The following is a 7500-nucleotide window of genomic DNA, read 5'->3' as shown; positions in this document are numbered from 1 at the left end:
TTAGTGGACAGTCGCTTACCGACGATACGGGAAGCCACCTTTTTGCGGATAAATATGTGGCTAATCTGCTGCCGGCAGTTGCGGCCCGTTTAAAAGCGAGTGAAAGTTCTTGGTCCTCCGCTACACCGACGGCTCTCTTGACTATCGCCCAGTATTATGAGCGTCAGGAGCAAGAAGCAAAGGGCCAGGAGGAAAAGAAGTCGAAAGATTTGAAAACAAAGGTGATGTTGGCGCAAGCCTATGGCCCGCCTCGACGGGGTAGTAATAGAGGTAGGGGAGGATCTTATGGTCCTCCCTCGGGCCGATCTGATTTGAATAGGAACCAGTGTGCGTATTGTAAGCAATCGGGTCATTGGGCTAGGGACTGCCCGGTGTTGCATGCATCGCGTCAGGGGCATACCTACGGTGGCCCGCGAGGTAGAGGGGGTTTCTCGAACTTTCGAGGGACTTCTAACGAACAGGCTCGGTTTGATTCTGCTGGGCAGCACCGAGATAGATCAAATGTTTTCGATCGCCAGCATCAGTATCAAGCGTCAGGGATTGACCGGTCGGGGTACCATGACTCTCAGCATGCATAGGAAAGCGTTGGATGGGGGTTAGAATCAGTTGAGGTGCCAGTCGATCAGAAGGGCCCTTATGTATCGGCTGAGGTTTTGGGCTCTACTGATCAGTTCCTAGTGGATACTGGAGCGACACGTAGTGCGCTATCTAAGCAATTGGTTCCGGGGGCTCCCCCATCCGGCTTAATGGTCACATCGGTAGGGTTTGATGGTACACTCTCCCGAAGCCCTCTTTCACAGCCCCTCATGTTTAAGGTTGATTCTTTTTCTGCACCTTGTCCGTTTCTGCTTGCCCCGTACACACCGGACAATATTATGGGTCTTGATATGTTAAAGCATTTTAGGGCTACTATCCGCTGCTCCCCTGCTGGTGTGCGGGTAATATTGAATGACAATTACCCCCGATCTGCACGGATGTGTACGATGTCAGAGGATGCGCTGTTAGCTACCCTCCCTCGTGCTTTGTGGGCAACTTCGGATACTGATGTGGGACAAATGGTGATTCCACCGGTCCACATTAGCGTCCAGGAGGGGGCGGTGTTACCACGCCTCCCACAGTACCGTATTTCCCAGGAGGGGGAGGAGGCTCTCCTACAGATAGTGCAGGATTTGATAACGGTTGGGGTAGTCGAGGAAGTCCCCTACAACATTTGTAACAGTCCGATTCTTCCCATACTGAAAAAGGATACGGATGCCAGAGTTTATCGGTTTATAATTGATTTGAGAGAAGTGAACAAGATCGTGATACCTCAATACCCAGTGGTTTCCGATATCACGACGTTGCTTACCTTGGTCCCGCCTACGGCGACCATGTTCTCAGTGATTGATTTGAAAAATGCCTTCTTTTCCATTCCCATTCACCCTGATAGCCGATACCTTTTTGGGTTTACATTGAATAATAGATCTTATCGTTTCTGTAGGATTCCCCAGGGCTATACAGAAAGCCCTAGCATTTACAGTCAGGCTTTGAAAAGACAATTGGATTCCTTTGTTCTGCTCGAGGGGGTCGCCCTCATTCAATATGTTGATGACATCTTGCTGGCGGCTGACACCCTGGAGTTGTGTGAAAAAAGTACGTTATCTTTACTTTCCTTTCTAGCGTCCCGAAATCATAAAGTATCTAGGAAGAAATTGCAATTCTGTAGACCAAAGGTGACTTATCTGGGTCACCTTTTGTCTAAGGAGGGACGTGCACTCACACCGGATCGTATCCAAGTAATTTTGGATACACCGAGACCATCCACACAGAAGGATGTGCGTGCATTTTTGGGCCTTGTTTCTTTTTGTAGACAGTGGATATTGGGGTTTTCGCACATAGCTAAGCCATTGTTAGCCCTTTTGACAAAGGACACGCCTATCCCAATCCCTTGGTCAGATGAGTGTGATACTGCTTTTCAGCAACTACGGCAGGCCCTTTGTTCAGCACCAGTGTTAGGGACCCCTGATTATGCAAAACCCTTTTCGCTGTATGTGCATGAGAAAGATGGATGTGCATTATCAGTTTTAGTGCAGATGCACGGCGATAAGCAGCGCCCATGTGCATATTTCTCGGCTGTACTTGATCCTGTCGCCCGAGCATTACCAGGGTGTTTTCGCTCGGTTGCGGCGACAGCTGTGTCAATACGCCAAAGCGAGGGAATTGTGTTATCTCATAAGCTGTTGGTATTAGTCCCCCATGCTGTTGATGCCCTGCTTAATCAAACGAAGACGCAGCATTTGACCAGTGCCCGTTTAACGGGATATGAGTTGACGCTTTTGGCTCCTCATATTACGTTGAAAAGGTGCGTAACGTTAAACCCGGCAACATTGTTGCCATACCCCGAAACCCAGCCTGAGGCGCGGAAAGCGCATGATTGTATTCTCGTGACTGAGGAACAAACAAAGGGTCGTATTGATCTCCAGGATACGCCCTTTCCAGATGTAGATGGAGAACTGTGGGTGGATGGATCCTGTCTGAAGCTACCAGATGGTACGACTTCAGCAGCATATGCAATTACCACATTACACACGATAGTGGAGACAGCACGCATACCACAGAAATCAGCTCAAGCAGCGGAACTGATAGCATTAACACGAGCATGTGAGCTCAGTACAGGATATTGTGTGAATGTTTATACAGATAGCCGCTATGCCTTCGGAGTAGCGCATGACTTTGGCCTACTCTGGAAGGAGAGAGGGTTTTTAACGTCACATGGAGTACAGATAATGCATGGAGAGTTAGTTCATAACCTTTTAACTGCATTGACATACCCAAAGAAAATTGCCATCGTTAAGTGTAGCGCCCATAGGAAAGTGGTTGATAAAGTTGGAGAAGGGAATGCGTTAGCGGATCGAGTAGCACGGGAGACTGCGATGCAGCCCGGTACTACTGCCATGTATGTAGTGAAGTCACAGGTGGAGAGATGGCATGATGCGAAGGAGGAAGTGCGAGAAATGCAAAGGACCGCTTCTGACAAAGAGCGGGAACAATGGGCTAGCGAGGGAGAACTGGATGACGAGGGCTGCTGGAGAAATAAGCGGATGGATAGATGGAAATTACCCACGGCCTTTGTACAACCTATGGTTCAGATGGCACATGGGCTAGCACATGTTGGAGCTTCCGCAATTGTAAAATTGCTTACCCAAGTCTGGGAGCATCCAGAGATTGCTAGCACAGCGAAGAGGGTGGTGCATACCTGTATGATCTGCCTGAGGTACAACCCAGGAAAGGGTACTCGAACTCCAGCAGGAGGATTCGTGACACCCACTGCACCCTTCGAGGTTTTGCAGATGGATTATATCCAGCTTGAGCGCTGTAACAATCTGAAGTATGTTCTAGTAGTGGTCTGCGCTTTCAGCAAATGGGTTGAAGCGTACCCTACGAAAGACAATACTGCGATGACTACTGCGAAGTTGCTGCTGAAAGAGTTTTTCCCTCGATATGGCGTTTGTAGACTTCTGTGGAGTGATAACGGCCCTCACTTTGTAGCGGATGTTATAAAGTATGTCTTGAAGGGCCTAGGCATCACTCAGAAGTTCCACGCCGTGTTTCACCCTCAGTCTGCAGGCCTAGTTGAGAAGTATAATGGTACACTGAAGCTTAAGATCGCCAAAATTCAAGCTTCGACGTCTTTGACTTGGCCAGACGCTCTGCCACTGGCGTTTTTGTCAATTAGATCAGTACCGCACTCTCGAACTGGCCTTACGCCATACGAGATCGTTTTTGGACGCCCAATGAATATTTGGGGTCCACCAAGACCTAAGGCTGTGTATGATGTACCTTGTGTAATGATGAGCGATTATCTGGCACAGTTAACGGATAACTTGGTTTCTATCCATCAACAGGTCCGAGAGGCGCTCCCTGATCGGTCTACCGGCGAAGGACATGGTCTCCGGCCTGGTGACCATGTCATGGTGAAAGTCTTCGACAGAACGAACAGTTTGGAGCCGAGATGGGTGGGCCCTGAGCAGGTCCTCCTCGCAACGAGGACGGCTGTGCGAGTCTCCAACAGAAAGAATTGGATCCACTCTCTGCACTGTAGGAAGGTGCCGCCCGGATTGGTGGAACCTGCCGTGCTGACCGATCAACGAGACATTTTGGCTGCAGAGACAGGCCGTGCGGCGGAGCCAAACGCCACTGAGGAGCTTTTTCCGGACCACGCGACTTCTGGAGGAAGGCGATATCATCTTCGACCAAGGAAGTGAGTTTTCCAGTACCGGGACATACTGTCAGAACGGCCCTTGGGTTAGTGAAACGGAGAGCCGATGAGGCAAGGGGGGGGGATCAGCCCTGCATTAGTGTAGCGACACCCGTCTTGGCCCGCTGGTGAAGAAATCAACCGCTGCCCAAGGGGAAGAGTTCTGACAGACTTTTAGTTTCAGGAAGATATTGGGTTTTATTTTTACTTTGATATGGAGAAAAAGAAAATCCTTTGTGCATTAGGGTTCATGTTGACAGTAGCCATTGTTGGGATAACCACATGGTTCGTGGAGGATGTAACTCCCGCTCGGAAGATTCTTGTGTTGACAACTCCGGTGCCTGAGGAGCACTACTTTTATACATTACCGTATCAAGAGTTGAAGCATCGACAATCTTACTTGAATAACACTTTCATCCAGATGCTGCATCATACCCACGTTGCTACGAATGCTACGAACTGTTGGATATGTGGGATGATGCCAGCTCATCAGAAGAAAGGAGGAACGCCATTTATACCACTTCCTTTCTCTCATAATGGCTCTTGTAGAGCATGGTATACTTTGCTTTTTGCCACTCGGAAACCGACAGTGGGACGATTGCTCTTCAGACTCAATAGAGAATGCCATCAAGACAAAAATGGGTATCCACAAGCGAATGGGACAATTTGGGAGTGGGAAGAGTACCGACCAGACAATGAATCCATTCCCTACATCTTCACGAACACAAGAGACACTGTGGGAAAAGATAAATTTGTGATTCAAGTAGCACAAGCTCAAGAGGACCTGTGTGTCCAGAGTGTGGGTTTCATCCCTGTTGGTGTCAGTGATTGCATTACTGTTTTGAATATTGATGGGTTGAACAATAGTACCTTCTTAGCCTCCCATAATACGTACTTTGTGTGTGGAAATAAAGGGTATTACCGTCTGCCGGCTGGGTGGTCTGGGGTATGCTATGTATCATTTCTATTACCTCCTGTATTCCTAGCTCCCGCCTCTTACCATAAGGATTTGAAATTGTTAAATAATGTGACTGTAAATAGGTATAAACGTACTTTATCAATTGACGATGTAGATCAGACTGACACCAGTCTGCAACAGTATATTGATTTTAACTTAGGCCTGTTTTTCTTTGTTGGAGCCGCCCTGAACAGTAGGAAGATCCGAAGATTAACAAGAGTGGTAGAAGCTGTGACAAATCAGACTGCTGCTGCTCTTGGGAATCTTACGGAGGAATTGCAGATTACTAGAATTGTTGCATTGCAGAATCGTATGGTATTAGACGTTATGCTAGCTGACAGAGGAGGAGCATGTAAAATTATTGGAAGTAGCTGTTGTGTGTTTATCCCTGATCATACGCCATCAGTTTATAATGCCATCAATAAACTGCATAAAATTGCAGCTGAGATCCATACAGAAAACGGCACTTGGTCCTTTTCTGGATGGTTTTGGGCGTTAATTACCGCCTGGGGATGGAAGGTTCTAACTGGTCTCTGCATTATTGTGGCGGTTCTGTTTTCGTGCTGTATCTGCATTCAGTGTGGTCCCTTGCTCTGCTCATTATGTGTAACATTCTGTATCCCTGATAAGAAAGCTATTGCTGATGTTGCCCACCAAAAACGTTTAGCTAAAGAAGTTGAAGAAATGATGACAATTGACATATATGATGATTATCCTAACAAACCGGATGTCTTCAGTAAATGCTGAAAGGGTCGTCTGTTGTAAATTGAAACAACGATGTGATTAAGCATTTACTAAAGACATTAATTCCTCTATTATAGATCGTGTTTTCTCTGTTATGTTGGCCGAAGCTTGGACTCCATTTTGTATTGTCATGCTTCCACGTGTTCCCCACGAGAAGAGTCCAACCTCTGTGTTAGTTGCTCTTGTAATCTGCTTAGTAACAGTCTATAAATAGCTCCTTTGTCTATCTGGCACATGCCCAGACTTGACCACATCTGTTATCAGTTAGCCTTGTTTGACCATGTTTTCGCGGGCTCAAGGAGTGCGTTAGCTCCGCCCACATATTGATTCAGTATCGAAAATGACCATAAATGGTAATGTTCTTCGGCCTCATGTTGTATCCACCCACTTATGAGCCCCTGTATTGTGTATAAAAGGGAACCATGTACGAAGGTTCTTTGTGCTACTCTATGCAATACTGAAGAGTGTTGTGTGGATTGTAGGACCACCCTTAAGGGTTAATAAATGCTGTCTTTGTACTTTGCAGTTTCCGTGCCAACTTCCTTATAGATTCCATTACAGGAGAGCGAACCCTTGTGTCCTGCGGGCCTAGCTGGGGCCTGTATTCATCAGCGGGCCTGCGGGAGGCTGCCTCCACCACGTGCCTTCCGGCACGGGGGCTTCCCCCTCCCGTCCCTGCCCCACCTGGGAGCGGGGACGGGGGCCACAGTCCCTCGCTGCTCGGCAAGGTGACCAGATGGCCTGGCCTCCCCTTCCCGCCGCTCCCGCCCAAGGAGAGGCCAGGAGCAGTACCACCGGGGAAGGAGCCCTCCCGAGCAGCTGCCTCGGAGCGCCTGGCCACCCGCTCGCCGGACTGCCAGGGCGACTGGGCACGGCACCCTCCCAGTCCACCTCTGGGGCTGGGTGGTCCCTGGGCATCTGGTCGCCTAGCTGCGCGACCAGATGGCCCTGCGGGCTGGGCAACCAGATGGCCCTGCGGGCCGGGCGACCAGATGGCCCTGCGGGCCGGGCGACCAGATGGCCGGCCTGCTGGCCGGCCGGGCTGACTCCAACTTTTGTCCACCCCCAGAGTTCTGTAATGGGCTCCCCGGGCAGGCTGTCGGGGAGAGGACGTGGCCTGGGCTTAACCCTCCTTGGTTCCCGCCGAGGGTCCGGGTGCTGGGGACAGGGGGGGGGGCCGGGGAGGCTGTCCCTGGCCTGGCTAGGGTCCGGAAGCTGGGCCCGGTGCTGGAGCTCCGTCCCAGTGTGCGGCTCCGTCCCGGGGTGCGGGAGCCCCCTGTTCCGCAAGCCAGCCGAGGGTCCGGGCGCTGGGGACGGGTGTCCACCGGGGCCCGGGGAGGCTCTTCCGGCCTGGCTGGGGGATCCGGAAGCTGGGCCCGGTGCTGGAGCTCCGTCCCGGGGTGAGGGAGCCCCCTGTCCCGCAAGCCAGCTGAGGGTCCGGGCGCTGGGGACGGGGGTCCACCGAGGGCCCGGGGAGGCTCTCCCCGGCCTGGCTGGGGGTCCAGAAGCTGGGCCCGGTGCTGGAGCTCCGTCCCGGGGTGCGGGAGCCCCCTGTCCCGTA

Source organism: Triturus cristatus, chromosome 7, assembly GCF_964204655.1.
Source record: "Triturus cristatus chromosome 7, aTriCri1.1, whole genome shotgun sequence".
Taxonomy (NCBI): Eukaryota; Metazoa; Chordata; class Amphibia; order Caudata; family Salamandridae; genus Triturus; species Triturus cristatus.
Note: the sequence above shows the minus strand (reverse complement) of the source record.